Source organism: Sinocyclocheilus anshuiensis, unplaced genomic scaffold (assembly GCF_001515605.1).
Source record: "Sinocyclocheilus anshuiensis isolate Anshui unplaced genomic scaffold, SAMN03320099.WGS_v1.1 scaffold656, whole genome shotgun sequence".
Lineage (NCBI taxonomy): Eukaryota > Metazoa > Chordata > Actinopteri > Cypriniformes > Cyprinidae > Sinocyclocheilus > Sinocyclocheilus anshuiensis.
Genome location: NW_015555829.1, coordinates 1,718,598 through 1,735,581, shown reverse-complemented (window position 1 = coordinate 1,735,581; position 16,984 = coordinate 1,718,598). Strand labels below are relative to the sequence as shown.

The following is a 16,984-nucleotide window of genomic DNA, read 5'->3' as shown; positions in this document are numbered from 1 at the left end:
GAACTACACACAAAAAAAAAAAAAAGTCAGGTAGTAGAAGTGGGAACTGAAGGAGTACAGCAGAAAAACAACAACAACATCAAAGAAATTAATAAATAAACTGAATGCAACTCCTAGAGGAGAACGGTAACAAAACAATCCACATAAGACAGCTAAGCACTGGCTTGCCTACGCAAGCTGCCTTTCATCCCAGAGCGACACTGATGAGGAGAAGCTGAGGGTGGAAGACACAGGCACCTAAGGCCAGAATACTCGGCTCATTTGCGTATCTCATGTTGCATTTTGGGTCCACTCCTGGGCCTTCTTTGAGAGTGTAAAATTGTAATGTACAAGAGGCAACTACTGCTCCAGGGGAAGAGAGACAATGTGTGCATTTATCAACAGGTAACATTTACTGGTTTGGAGCTGTGATGTGTGCTTGTTTTTCATGGTGGAGGGGGACCCCTGGGGGAGAAATACTGGTATTGCACTTGAAATAGATTTTTGTTGTTGTTTCTTCCTTCGTTGATTTTTAAGATTGATTTGATCAAACTGGAATAAAAAAAAATTGGTTTGATTATCAACCACGTTGTCTGATGACCTCTTTGAGCAGTAATATTAGGATGTTTTAGAGTATTATAAAAGTAAGCTTTATTTGCATTTTCCGAATACTTCTGTCATCACAAGTTTAAAAGCTGTCATTGTTTATTACCTGGAGTGCCACATTGGATGCAGTTTTCTAATGTGCGCACAAAGTCAGCATCACTGAGCTTGATGACATGGAGACTGTTGGATATTTCCATGTTCTTCAGCCACTTGTTGGCCTGGCCCTGAGGATCAATCATTAGGGGCCACCTCCTTGCATTACTGCAGACAACAAGCATCTTAAAAATCCTTCACAAAGAAGATATTCCTGGCCATGACAAATCTCCATCATTCAAAATTTCTAATAATTCAGGTCATGTATTCAAGAATATGTTTCAGTTTCTGCTTTTATGGTATTCCTCTACCCAGTAAATCATCCAAAAGTCAACACTACTGTTAAATAATAGTATTTAATAACAGTGTGTCTAAAAGTTGTATTTTCTGTATTAATCCGTTACAGCAATACAGACATGCTAATCGTTAATTATAATATACAATACAAAAGAAATTAAAAATTCCTTTTGTCCAAACCTTGCATAGAACAGTGCTACAGAGTGCAAATCTATGTCTTCCGCTAATCTAGTATGTACTCTCTTTCAGTTTTAATTCAATAAATGCAATCCAGTGTAAAATAGATTAAACATGTTTACAGTGACTGACTAGTGTTTCATCAAAACTGTATTTAGATACTGCTGGAAGAAATCTCATAAAATATGAACATGCTTTGGAATTTTATGGTTTCCTAAACCTTAAAATTCCTAATATTAAAACAACAAAAATAGTATTTCGAAATCTACTTTATAATATCATATCTAATACAAATTGAAGTCTAAAATGGTCAAACTTGAAGTAAAAAATATAGGCAAAAACTCACGAGATGATGATTGCGTTGTCAATGGAGAAACTGTCTGAAGGGAGGCCAGCAATGGTTCAGCTGCGAATTTTCACCAGCTCACCCAGGGAGTTCATCAGTGACATGTTTTTGGAGCAGGGAATTCCTCTTGTCTTACACATGTCAATCCACTCCTCTGTAGCTCGCTGTAGAGGTCAGACACAGAAACACACATGGCTCAAGAAAGACAATATGATCACATCTGCTTTAGACAGTTTGATCTAGAAACAACCACTGATGGGCCTACAGAGAAATGTAAGAAGTTTTAATCCTATTCAACCTCATCTGTTAGTTTCAACCTAGTACTTGGGGACAGTACTATTATCGTTCCGATATCTTTGTTTTCGGTTTAAATCTAATAAAGACTTACTGCACACAAAGGTAATAAGCCATGTGTCATTTACCTTATATAAAAAGAATCTCTTCTGGGAGAAAAGATATTGCTTTCACAGAGGGAGAAATATTAAAGTGAAACTACTCCCTGTTCCCTGAGTGCTATTTCAAACTCACCATAGCAATGCCTGGTATTGTACAAAGTGCTTTCACTGAGTTCATTCATTTTTTTATGGACCCTGCTCTGTTGTTAAGAGTAACCAGCTGACAGGGGCAAATGTGTACAAATAATGGCTATAGAAGGATATCAAAAACACTGTAATATTGCTCCATCTGAGACGCATAAACTGTACTGAATATGAATACGAATTGCACTCATGTTACAGTGCTTAGACTCAAATGTAATGGAAAACCAAACAAGGCTCAAGGTTATGTGTTAAATGAATGCACTTCTGCCAGACAAACCCTCTCCCAGATGTCTTTCAATGTTAAGTATAGACTCTCTTCTACACTGCAGCTTCTATACTGCCAGGATTTTGCAACATTTGCTATATCTTTGGACAAAAAGTATTATATTTACATTTTTACTATGAAATCAATGAGAAATATTTTTTTATCGCTTACAATGCACAACCATGTACGTTACATGTGCATTGTGTGATCTCACAAATGGGAAATACCCCCAAGTCTTTGAAAAATGTATTAAAAATGAAAAAAAAAGAAAAAAAAATAATACTTGGGTACTTAGGGACATGTAGATACTGTAAATAGTGTCACCATTATGGTGAATAGTGATTAGTTTGCTCACTGGCTAACTTGGACCCTGTCTTACCAAATGCAAAACAAAACAATTTTGTTTAATATCTGAAGTTTTACATATTTGTGTTTAAATAAACCAACAGTTCAAAAGACAAAATAATTAAACAAAAGTCTATTTAAGGAGTTTAAATGTACAAGAATATATGTGTGAATACAAATATTTATGGTTAACTGAGTTTCAGCTCAAAAACGTTCCCCTTTGAAAATCATTTTAATTAGCACATACTTAGAAATCTGTGAAGATATGAACAATGTGTGTTGATAAGCACACGGCTTGGCAGGAGAAATGGACTGTTTTATGTGTTGGCACACCTGTCTAAAACTGGAAGTAAAGGCACCCAGGTAGGCCAATATTGTCATGGATCCTGTGCCTGCTCTTCTGTTCGCTCACCACCAGAGATCACCCGCTCATTACTATGGACTCTTGCACCACACTAACTGTTGCACTTCACCCCGGACTACATTTCCCATCATCCATTGCACTGATTACACACACGGCTGCAGCCAATCACACACCCTACATAAGCCATGGACTTCCTCTCTCTCACGGCCGAGTATTGTTTAGCACTTATCACTCTTCCAGTGATAGAAAACTTGGAATGGCTCCGTAAAGTAGCTGAGTCTAGCCTTAGTCTTGTTTATAGTCTGTTTTCCCATGTTTGTACTCTAGCCTGTTTTCTGGTTTCGCCTGTTCTCTGCCTGCCCTGTATGATTTCACCTGTCTTGGATTACCCCTCTCGTCTCGCCCTGTTCGGATACTGTTTACCTCTTGCCTGGACCATCGCCTGTGTTTCGGATTACCCCTTTGGATTACCCTGTTTGGACGTTGTTCGCCAGAGATTGACCACACCCGTTTACTGGACTACTCTTCTGTCTTGCCCTCAATATACCTGTTTGCCATTATTGACCCATGCCTGTTATGTGACCATGTCTTGGAAATAAAGGCCTTTCATATGGACCCGCATGTCTCACGTCTCGTTCGCCCCCGTAACAACTATAGCAGCAGAGATGAGAATGTCTCTGGTGAGGTTGTTGTAGAGTTCACCCAAGTTAAAGGCTGTCTCACTCTAGCGGGTCTTCTCTCCTCCTAAGCCACCAATGAGCTGCTCTGCACATTCTAGCTTTTTACTGCACAACTCCACCTACATAAAAAAAAAGAAAATGAGGAGACTAAAGGATGCATGGGAGAGGGGGAGATAGTCAGTTACAAAGACATACGTTACTGCTTAAGAATTTGAGGTCAGTAAGTTTTTGTTGTTTTTTTTAAGTATACTTTTATTCACCAAGGGCGCAGTAATTGATCAAAAGTGTTAGTAAAGACAAACGTAATGATAAAAAAGATTTCGATTTCAAATAAATGCTGTTCTTTTAAAATTTCTATTCATCAGAGAATACTGAAATAAATGTATCACAGTTTCCACAAAAATATTAACCAGCACAACTGTTTTCAACATTGATAATAATAAGAAATGTTTCTTGAGCAGTAAATCAGCATATTAGAATGGTCATGTCCATGGTTGAAGGATCATGTGACACTGAAGTGAGAAATTCAGCTTTGCCATCACAGAAATAAATTACATTTAAAAAATATATTTAAAAAGAAAACAGTTATTGAATGCAGCCTTGTTGAGTATAAAAGACTGCTTTCAAATCTTTGAATTTTTGAATCATAGTGTACATAACATACGTTTAAACACATATTCCCTGATGTGTCCAATATCGGCTAAAGGCCAGTTCTAATTATGTCACCATTTTATGAGATAAAGCAGCATCAGCACATTTAACATAATTTAAAAACATACTGACACAGATGCTGGCATCAAAGATACAGCAGGTTAAGTGTGGCTGTCATCTGTATTCAGAGATAATCAGCTATTCACATGGTTTAGAAAAGGATGATCAGATATGACTGCATTTATATAAAACATTTGTGACCATAAATGAATGTTTACTACACAAACATCCTTCTAAATAAAGAATCTAATTGAATGTCTGATCCACTAGTGCCGGCCCTCTTTAATCATCACAGAAAAATGGATCCTTTAAACCCCAGTTTGGCACCAGAGAAACATTGTCTTTGTTTGAAATGACAGAGTGAGCCTGCACAGCTACTGCAGAGAGTGATACAGCACAATCACTGAACAATCCAAACATCTTACGCACTCCCTGTGATGGTACACTGGTGCATTCAGCAGCATGACACTTTATGCTCTTTGAGATTAATTCCTCCATAATTACTGTTCTTTTTAACTCACATCCCAAAGTGAGAAAGCAATTTAAAAGAGACAGTTCCAGTGGAGCTTCAGGAACAGCATAACAGGTTTGCCTTAGTGCATTCAAGTGCCTTGTTTCTGGCCATGCTTGAGAGAGCATGACATAAACAATTTCTGCCCTCCAATAGGGAAAACAGACAACCTGAATTACAAACATGGAGAGAAGGGGGAAAAATGAACATGAAAGGAAGTGAAATAGGGCAGAAAATGGCAGAAGGGCCTTGGTGATGCTTGGTTTACCCAAACACACGCTAGACTGACAGGCAGTCTCTACAGACATATGAGAACACACTGTGTGTGTGTGCGTGCATGTGTGCGTGCGTGCGTGCGTGCGTGCGTGTGTGTGTGTGTGTGTGTGTGTGTGTGTGTGTGTGTGTGTGTGTGTGTGTGTGTGTGTGTGTGAGTGTGTGAGGGTGTGTGCGCGCGCATGTGCCCCTGTGTGTTTTCTGTGGGGGTTTAGAAACAAAGGCTTCACTCTTACAACTTCAAAGTTCGAACATAAAAATGATCTGAAGGAAAGTAAACAAAGAAGAAAAGGATAACATTCCCTCAACTCCTCTTGATGTAAAAACACAAACTAAATTCCTAAATAAACAAACTTCCAGCAAAGAACTGACATTTTAACAGGGTTGGGCTGCACTGGAGGAGGTTACAAAGAATGTCAACAAAACATAGTTGAACATAGTGTAATACACAAGCCTTCAGGAAAAGTAGTGAACTGTTTGTTGATTGTCAGAATCTTACATGGCCTCTTTTGTGACTACTGTCCTCTGCTTACCTGACTTTCAAGGTCAGCCTTTTTTTCTTGTTGGCTTTCAGGGTCTCCTGTAGTTTGGCCAATTTGTCCTGGACCCCCTTCAAAGCAGCCTGTTTCTTCTGGAGGCTCTCCATGGCCACCTTCAGCTTCTCTCCAACTTCTCTTTTTTAGGGGCCACTACCTTTGCTACTCTGTGACGGAAAAAAAAATAGTTTGCACCATGAAATGGCTCTTATTAATAAAGATGTTTACACCTTTAGTTCGTTAAGCTATAACTCACTTATCGTAGGAGTCCATGGCACAAGCCCATTTACAGAGCCCCTCAGCAGCAGCGGAGGCTGTGAGGATCTTCTCCAGAACAAAGTCTGGGTTGGTGATGTATTTATTGTGGATGATGCTCATATAGTTGGCTGGAATATTGTCTTTATTGTACTCATGAAGTCTTTGGAGAAATGTTATATCTTCCACCTTCTTGCCAGAGTCTGATGGGTCTGGGATACGGTCTGGTTTTATGCCTTTCAGGATGCAGATGGCTTCCATCACCAGCTTGACACCAGCTGGAGGATTCTTCATGGATTTAACTAGAGTTATATCCTGACACAGATTGATTTATTGGATATTAGTTGTATGCAATAGTTTAAAAAGTACATATTTATAACTTTCCTCAAGTCACCAAGAGACACTTCTTTCTTTTGTGAAACACAAATGAAGATATTCTGAAAAAATATGTTTGTTTTTGTACATCCAATGGTCAATGGTCACCAAAAATGTTTGAATGCCAACATTTTTCAAAAATATCTTCTTTTGTTTTCCACAGCAAGAATAAAATCATACAAGTTTTTGAATGACATGAGACTGAGTAAATGATGGCAGAATTTAACTCTTTAACTCATGCTAGAATGTGTTTCTTTGGCCAAAAACAATCTGAGAGCTCTTTGTTGCTATAAACATTTTGTATGCAACATAAATAATTAGTCAATTACAGTTTCCTTCAACCTGTGTGGTGAGCGTGTCCAAAGCAGCCAATGCAGCTTCCAGAATGGGCACAGCAACCGCCAGATCGGCGGCACATTCATCTTTAATGGTCTTGGCAGCCATTGTCTGCTTATTAGTCTCCGCTTCATCCACACGGACCACCTTCTCTGTCTTGGACACCTCCACAGACTCTCGCTGGATGACCACCATCATCTCTTCTACCTCTTTACTGGCAACACGCAGCTGAGGCTGAAGGGCCTCCAGCTCTACACTTGAGTGGCAGCTGATTCCAGCTTCTGGAGACCAACCTCATAAAGACTCTTTAGCTTCATGACCTCACTGAAACAACAGAGACATCATCATCACTGGCAAAAATAATGCTTATTATAGAAAGAGTTCACATAACAAAATGTGACAACCTAATTATTCAAACCTAATCAGTCAGTGATTCTAATGTAAAGACTCTAAGAACAGGATGACTTACGTTCTTTTTCCCTGGAGTAGATGCTTAAACATAGAGATGAGCTCCAAATAGGAGGTTGGTGTGACATAGTTGTAGCGTTGCAGCTCCGAAAGGAAACATGCAGAGAGATTGATGGTGGATGTGTGAAAGCTCTAACACTTGCTGATACAACCTTCACGAGCAGTGTCTGTCATTTCAACGTCTTCCAAGAAACGAAACGCCACAGCCTGCAGCGCATCTTCTGGTCAGCTCTATTAGAACATAATGATTCATTACGCTTTTAATCTTTTACTGTAACAATGCAAAATTAAACATTAAATAATTCTTGAATCCTTCAAAACAATTATAGTTAATTTGCTTAACATTTATATTATGCTTTGAAGAGGAAAAGTCAACACAAAACCAGAGCTATTACTGTCAACTAAAACTAAAGCCATAAAAAAAAACTTTTACTTGAAATAAAATAAATGTTAACTGAAATAAAATATAAAAAATATTTATTTAACTTATTTCTTATTTTATTTCACATTTCTCATTTTGTTTAGTTTAAAGTGAAGTACATTACTAAAAATGTAACTAAAATTAAAATGTAAAAGGAAAAACTAAAAATAAAAACAAAATGAAAAATTGGTAACACTTTACAATAAGGTTCAATAGTTAATATTAGTTAACTACTTTAGTTAAGATGAACTTAGCATTAACAATACTTCTACAGCATTTATTAATCTTAGTTCATGTTAATTTCAACATTTACTAATGCATTATTAAAATTAAAAGTTGTGTTTGTTAACATTAGTTAATGTGCTGTGAATTAACATTAACTACTTTATTTTCATTAATTAACATTAACAAAGATTAATAAATACTGTAATAAATGTATTGTTCATTGTTTGTTCATGTTAGTTAATACATTAACTAGCATGAACTAATGGAACCTTATTGTAAAATTTTAATACAAACCAAAATAGTATATTAATGATACTAAAACAGTTCACATTCACCAACCTGAAACCAGTCAATAGTGCAGCAGTTAATGAGAGCAGGGAAACGTCTAATTCGGCTTCTGAATGTGTCGCCACTAGGACTCATGGCCAGTACCACATGCAGCACTCCAAAAACATGTTAAAGAGAGCCAGTGGGCTGCCGTCCGTCTGCTTATCACGCTCACGCTGACGGTCCAAGACACGCATGCGCTCACAAATCTCCTGCTTCTCATCTACGGCAAAGAGATTAGGAACCCTCGCCAGTGTTTAACAGGTTACTCACATCCTCCAAAAATTACTCCAACTTAATCTGGGTGTCTGTGAAAAGGAAGACTCCATGTTGATTTTTGCATGATGAGTTTGAGGTCATCACGCCACTCTGTAACTCCATAACTCTTGGAGATCTCCACCTGGAAGAGTTCGGCTTCAGCCATGTGGGCGGCCAAACGTGTCAATGATTGTCAGCCACTCCCTCCAACTCCTACTAAGAGAGCGTGACCACGGGGCTGTTTGAGAATGCGGGAGATGCGACAAACGTGTTCAATGGTGAACCGGAAAAGTACAAGATTCATTGGAGCCTTGCTGATATTGTTGTACTCTTCAAGATGGGTCTCCACCACCTGACGAAGCTTCTCGGGGTCACCCACCTCACGGTAATTGCGGTCCTCACCTTTGGGGTCATGGAAATCAAAGAACATGAGGCTCCGAAGGTCGTCTTCAGTTACATGCCCGTCTGCGTCACTGTCCAGATGCTTGAAGAGCTGATGGAAGTCTTCTTTCAGGTGAGACTCGGAAACTTCCTGGAGGAAGCCCACCATCCATGCACAATCAGATGGGTGCACTAAGCGGTCATAATAGACCCTCAGGACCTGCATGAGAGGAGTGTTCTACATTAGTTTCTTGTTCTTACTTATGATATGACCTATAAAACTATGATTGCAGTTACCTCATGCACACATAAGCGTTTGATGGCTGTAGGGTCGTCTGCAGTCTCTGGCCGAGATAAGCAGATTCCCTGGATGACGCAGGAAAAATCTCGAAGGTTGAAGAGGTAGTGGGACTTGATTGGGGTTGGTAGGAGGTTCTTAGTGGCCTCCTGGTACACAGACATGGTGGCACTGATGATCTGAGAGGTGATGCTGGCGAACGGTTTGGGAAATGGAAATCTGAAAGCAGTTAAAAACAGGACATGTATTTAAAAATGAATTTATTTATTAACCACACTGGTATGGAGCGCTATTACCTTATGGGCAAGTGCCAGTCCAGAATTCTTGAGAAGATGGTGAACATGGTTTTGTCATCAATTTCATTAATGGTCACTGTGTTGAAATGACATAAAAATCAAGGAGTCATGGGGTTCCTACCTCCACCTGCACATGACAGTGGACATATGACGACATGTATAAGCAGAGTTGTTATCCAGTGTTCAAAAAATAGCACTTGGTCCATCCTATGATATGTGAGCAATAATATTTAACCTTGTTTGATTTATGAGAATTATATTATTTTATCATCCTTATTATTCTCATGGTTTATCCCCAAGATCTGTTTGTCTGCTTGTCTATTCATTTATATGCTCCAAAACAATTTTGGCTTGCATAACTGAACTAAACACTGCTCTGAATAAAAACTGTATTAGCATTATAGCATATATAAATGACATGAACTCACCAGGTGGACCCATGGCACACATGATCTGGATGTCTACTAAGTTGATCATGGAGCAGTCCTTCACGTCATACCAGTTCCAGTGGTCGAGCCACTGATGCAGGAGCTCCAAGACACTTAATTAGCTCTAGTTAGCACAGATGTTGCATCAAATTAGTTTTTTTTATCAACACTTCCAACTGTTGAGTGTTGAGAAAACGGTTTCTACTGTGAGCCTGTCACTACCATATAAAGGTAGTACTTATTATATAAGTAGTTCATAGTCTATAAAACAGTTTTATGTAACCTTTGCACCTGACATAATTATGCTTGCGTTTCAAATAACTGGGCAGCAAGCAAACTGATTATGATTATAAAAAGCACTGCATAGATGAATTATTTCTCTTTATAGTTTAACAGTTGACCTAAAGGATGAAAATCAACAACATGCATAACCAACATAAAAGCTCTTATTATGAAACAGCCATGTGTCAACTAATTAATGTAAATATATTCACATTTCAGAGAGGCCTCATTTATTATAGTTTGAGGAGCCTGTGAGTTGCTCCACTTAAGCCTGACACATACAATCTCTTTCATTCCTTAAAACTCTGTGAAAGAGCCAGAGTGTGAAAAATGATGATTTAATACTCATGTTCTAAATGAGAGTGATGAAGTCATCGGCACCTGCAGACATTTCACACTCACAGCATGCAGACTTTTACAGTCCTTCAAAATTTTGCCAAAGAATCACAAGGGGGAAATTGTGAACAAATTAAATTGAAAGAGAATGCAAAGGGGCCTACGAAGTGAGTAGAAAGATTTTTGAACATTACTCAGTTTCTTCAGTCTTTTCAATCTGATGTCTAAGCTCCAAACTATGGTCTGGCACACATCATATGATGTGTTGATGCCGCACATGTGTATTTGAAACAAAAGCATAATGATTCCGGTAATAGATGAAGCTGTTTGACTGATGGATCTCCAGTCGAGTGATTTTCTAACCATACCACCGACCAAAATAAGAGCACTGAGTACGTTCATCTTTTGTGGAAAGTGGGCAGGGATGTGCAGTGGGCCACAGTTAGGCTCAAACCGTTGACTAATTTATCACGATCTGATGACATGTCATCCTTCAATGCATACACGTATAAGATCATGTAAGAGGTTTCATGCTCAGCTGGACAATGTGGTGTGTAGGTAGAGACCAATTTTATTTTGAACAGGGGCACCTGTGGCAGTCCGGTTTCATTTGGTGCCATAGGTGAGCTCATACAAGATTGTTATGTGCATCTGTGTAACATTTATTCTGAGTCCCTAGGTGGCTTTAAGAGGGAATTCCCAACTTGTGGGAGCTGTGTGATGTCATAGGGGATTCCTGATAAGTAGGCTTGGTGGCGATAATGGCAGTCTCTCTCCCATTCCCATTGTTTCTCACAGTCACCTCTCTCTTTGCTTCCTTGGAGCGATTCAGTCTCTTTTGTTATAATTTAATTTGTGTTTTTGTGCATTTGTTGATTTTTTTTTTAGTAATCTGGTATTTAGTGTTCTTTGGTGTTAGTTTTTTTTTTTTCCTTTCTCTTTTTTTCTAATCAATAACGGGTAGTGTATTTATTTATTAGCTCACGCTTTGGTTATTTAGTAAGCACAGTGAAGGAAGCAGAGGCCCAGAGGACTCACCTGTTTTTTATCGGGAGTCAGGTAAGATCTGCTGGTGAGAACAGGCGTAGGCAGGTGTTTTCTGTTTTCCCTAGCTGCCCTATCAGTTTAGTGTTATTGTAGATATTTCTTCGCATTTATTCATTAATATATTTTTGCAAACATTTTTATGTGAATTATTATGTATTGTTTTCTGGTTGTTTAAGTTGTTTTCTTTCACTGTAAAATCTAATTAGTTGAGCTTACTTAAAAAAAGCATGCAAAACGATTGCCTTGAAAAAACGAAGTAAAGTGAAATAGGAATAGTATGTTGTACTGACAAATGCTTAGTTAGTATAGTTTACTTACACGAGAGTTCTAGTAACTAAAAAAGAACTGTAGGGGGTACTTGATCCTTTCATTTAGGTTTACTCATGACTTAGTATAGCTACTCACTGACTCCCAGAGTGCATTGTGGCATGAATAAATTATGCAGTTGCTTTGTTTTACAGTTGTTGATTTTATTTGCCAATTTTATTTGCTGTCTTGTGTCAGTAGTAGCACAACAAAAATAGCAAATAAAATGGTTATTGTTACAATTAATGAAAATAAATGAAATTGAATTGTTACCATTGTTGTGATTCATGTGCTGAATGTTCAAGTCTGTGTGTGTCTTTAGCATATTACCACACACTATTTAAGGATTATATAAACCCAATTAAAAGCATCTCAAGGTATTTATGAACAATGAAATTTGAGAAAGTTAATTAATAAACACACAAAAAAATGTATACTAATTCTTTAATTAGAAGATAAGTCACTTTCTAAAAGCAACTTATTTATTATTTTTCTTCCTTTGAAATCAAGTAACTCTGACTCCATGACGCATTGCTGCATTAACAGAAAGAAAATGATAGTAACATAAACGAAGTTCCATGATGCATTGCTGCATTAACAGGAAGAAAATTATAGTAACATAAACGAAGTTCCAAGTGCCCAACCAAAGGGAATGCTAATCACTATAATGGTGAGTTTAAAAAAAACACATTTTAGGAAAATCAACATCAATTTATGAAGTTAGCTTATGTGATGTTCTCTCAAAGATTTCAGTTGTATTGAAAATTCAACATTCAAGATGACTTTAGGAAACGAGTGAATGCAACTAGTGAAAGATAACTGCAGACATGGAGAAAATGTGTGAAAAGTCTATTAAAGGGTTAGTTCACCCAAACATAAAAATTAGGCTGCGTTTTACTCACCTCCGTCTTTTGGACAGAAGCAATGCAACACCCGCTGAGTACAACGATAGAGCTTGAAAGATCAAAGACAATTTTTTATATAACTCTGACTGGATTCGTCTGAAAGAAGAAAGTCATATACACCTAGGATGCATCGGGGGTGAGTAAAACGGAGCCTAATTTTTATTTTTGGGTGAACTAACCCTTTAAGACTCTTTTTCTTTTCTTCTTCTTCTGTTGTTATGTTGCACATTAGCAACATATTAGTGCACTGTTGCCTCTCACTGGTTTATTAATGTCATTGGTTCCTTTGTGGCTACTTGAATATTTTAAGTAAATATCACTCAAAACAGTAAGTCAATTGTTTTATTTGCCTTGAAAGTAGCTGCAACTTAATAAAACCTAGTAAGTATAACAACTAAGTAAAGATAACTAATTAAATCTAAGTAAGGTAAACTATTGGATTTTACATTGTTGTTATTGAAGTAAATGAAGGCGTGGATTGACGTCTTGGAAATGGCACCAAGTGTCTGTGACTCATTCATATGTTCGGCTCATATCCATTGTTTGTTTTATTCGATTTAACGAGCTATAAATTGGGTTATGGGCCATAACAAAGATCAAACGACATCTTTATGTAAGTGCAATGATATTTTTGCCTAGTGGTACAAGGGACAAAAGTTCAAATCCGGACTAAATATGTAATACTTAGTAAACTTCTTTTATATTCCAAAAAAGTTTCAAGCAGCATGTCTCAGTGAGTTTCGAGCTGCATGAGGTGGGAAGATGATGACAGAATATTCCGTTTAAAGCAAATGATCTGTTGAAAGTGAGACTCGATTCAATAGATGAGTTTTAGAGTGAAAGGGGTGATTTCTCCCACAACATCTTAGATAAACACTTTTTTTTAACGTATGAGTATAAAGGATATTAACCTGGTAAGGTGTCACAGTTCATAAATTGTGTAAGACTTATAGTTATGTTTACATCCATCTATTTTTACACAAATTTTGGGATATTGCATAAAAATACACTGGATGGGAACGCCAAGATGCACATAAAATGTGCATAAAAATATTGTGCTCAAAACTGAGTAGGATATTTTTTTATACAATAAGAAGACATGCATAAACTATGATGGAAACACATTTACCAAATAAATTCCTCAGTGTGAAGCCATGTAATTACGCCTCAACAGATCATGTGATTGGATAACTTATAACCAGCCCACTGATCTCATCGCAGACCATCTCAGATGTTATTTTAATAATTGTGAAATGCCTGAGCCAAAGTCCGTCATCAAATAATTTGGCATAATCACCTCCCATAACTTTAACACACGACTGCATTCCCAAACATCAGGCATCCGAAAGCAGGATAACATGACTGCGTTTGCTATTGTGTTTTGCCTGGCGAAACTCTATGTATGAAAAAAGAGCCACAGGGTCTTTTTTTATTATTGATACTAATTTTGTGCATATGTTAAACTGGCAACTTTGGATGGAAACATAGCTAATGTGAGTGATTAATACTGAACTGAGTTTTAATCATTAATTGCTCTGAATTGCAGTAAACTCTCCTCATACTACAATCAGAATTATGCAGGAACTATAAAATATAACACAGAACGCACAAAATATTCTAAACTAGGAGAGTCAATTTAATGTGTTAATTTCGTACAATTTATTATTTTAAAAAGTGTTTTAAATTACCATATCAACTCATGCCCCTTACTCATACATTACTACAGACACACCTTGTCTATTCAATGTCATTCTTGCCTAACAATAATGTGGCATATTTTCTTACCAAATATTGCTGTATGTGATTGCCATTATTTGATTAACTAATGAGCATATCACGTAATTACTTCACTTAAATTTTTAATTGATTGACATCCCTATTCTAAATATATTCCTGACTGGAGTGTCATTGAGACTGATATTCATTGTGTTAAGAAAAACTCTGAAACACCCACTAGAATGTAGACACTCTTGCCAGTCCCTGTGGGGCCAACAAAGACGGCGGGCTTCTGATGAGTGATGAGCAGCTTCATGAGAGCAGTGTAGCAAACAGTGTTCTCCGTAGGCACAATTATTTCATTGAACTGCACATCTTTGGGGATTGGGGGCAAAGCCTTCAGCTCCTCAGTCCACAACTCCCATCTGCCTGGACCCTGTTAGAGTATCATTTGCTCATTGTAAACCATTTTATTATTATTTTTTTACGAAAAACAATTTCATTAAATCTTCTTGCTAGGTTTTTTTTTTTTTTTTTTTACAGTGTTTTGTTTTGCTGTCCTTCTGTGTGTCTTAAACTGCAGTGTGTATTAACGCTGCATTGATTTCAATTCCACCATCATGACACCCTCTGATATTTCTTCATGGTGCTCTCTTTGTAGAAGCTTTATATACACCACAAAAGAATTATGTGCTTGTTTATGGTCCTGTCTGTTCAGAAAAAGGCTTTTATCTACAGCAGAAAAATGTAAGCAATGGATAATCCATTTCTTCTCTAATAAATGACATTTTCAGCATTTAATGAAGCATGGAATTGGCAAATTAGTCGAGGTTATGCCCGAAGTTTTATTACACAGAGATAGGATATAGAGATAGTTTATTACACAGAGATAAAGCTTGTGATTTACAACAAATAATAAGACAGATTCCTGAGCAAAGAGTGAATGCGAATGCATTTTAAATGCGATGGCGCCGCAGACGGCAGCCTCAGTGTTTGGCTCTCCAGTGTTTGTACTGTTTTTGTTAGTTTTTCCTGTTTTTTGTTTCTCAAACACGATCAGTTTTACCAGGGATGAGCTGCTGAACATTCGGCAGAACACACCACACAATCCTCTACCGGATTTCGTTTTTTCGGACGTTTTGCTGAACGTTGTAGTCAGCAGAGCTGCTGCGCTGATCGAGCGCTTCAGGACGATCAGACGGGGGAAGAGAGCCGGCGTGCTCGTGAAGCTAGAGTGAGGAAAAGGGCTCAGAAAATCACTCTGGATCCATCATATCCAAGCCATCTCCTTTTTGAACTTTTGCCATCTGGTCGGCGTTACAGAGCACCGAATACCAGGACAGCCAGGCACAAGAACAGTTTCTTTTCCCCAGGCAATCTACCTCATGAACTATGAAGAACGTTAATGTTCTCCCATTGTGCAATTATAGTACAGTATGTGCAATAACCTTATACTTATTTATCACCCTAAACCCTAGTACATCCCTACAACTTATTTTATTTTATTATATTCCTACTCCATCTATAGCACACCTGTACATACAATTTATTATTTTTTTTGTGGTTTATATTTATGCATGTGTATTTTATTCACATCTCATTTTTATTATCTGTGTGTTATTGTTGTCTCCGTGTACTGGAAGCTTGTGAAACTATAACAAATTCCTTGTATGTGCAAACATACTTGGCAATAAAGCTCTTTCTGATTCTGATTCTGATTCTGACTTTGCTTATTAGTATTTCAGGATGAAAAATGCAAATAATCAAATTCACATGCCTCAAACTCCAGGAATTAAGTTGATTTTACACTTTGTATGTATTCTAAATATAGAGCTAGCCAAGATGGCATTTTAATACTAAAGCAGGCTGGATGTCAGAATTGCACAATTGCTTTCTAAAAAGCCAGATTGGGAAAACATCTTTGAGAAGAAATGAGAAGCTGCAGGAAAGTGGACATACACTGGGTATAGAAAAGAATCACCCCCTTTAAAATAATTTTGTTGCTTTGCAGACACAGTTTTTGTTTTATCCAGCTGTATTTACTCAGTGCCACTTATAACATCCAAGTGAAAGATATAACACCAACATGTCAGAAAAAAATTAAAAAAATAAAAACCAGGATCACTGATTTGGAAAAAGGATCACCCCCTTGTGTCAGTATTTGTTTTTCTTTAATTACAGCCTTTATTCTGTTGGGATATGTCTCTGTCTTTACTAACTTTGCACATCTAGACTTTGCAATATTTGCCCACTCTTCTTTGCAGAACTGCTCAAGTTCAGTAAAATTTAATGGTGACTGTTTGTGGACTGCAGTCTTCAAGTCATTCCACAGATTTTCAATGGGGTTTTAATCTTGGCTCTGACTAGGCCATTCAAACACATTCACCTTTTTCACATTCACTGTGCTTCTAGGGGTTGTTAAAGCCTTTGAAATTGTTTTGTATCCATCTCCTGACTTTGACAGTGGCTTGCCTCCCATAGTTAATTGTTTGCTTCAGTTGCACTACCAAGGACTGACATGCTCCAGGAAAGCTCTTTTCATGCTGAGCTGATCAAAATGACCACAGCTGATCACAGTTGAAAGTCAAATGGCTTTGTGTGC

The 16,984-nt window shown here is 37.6% G+C and overlaps 1 pseudogene; it reads right to left on the bottom strand.

Annotated features, from left to right (window-relative positions):
- LOC107675334 (dynein heavy chain 7, axonemal-like) overlaps nucleotides 1-16,984 on the bottom strand; it is a 67,040-nt pseudogene that overhangs the window by 16,132 nt on the left and 33,924 nt on the right.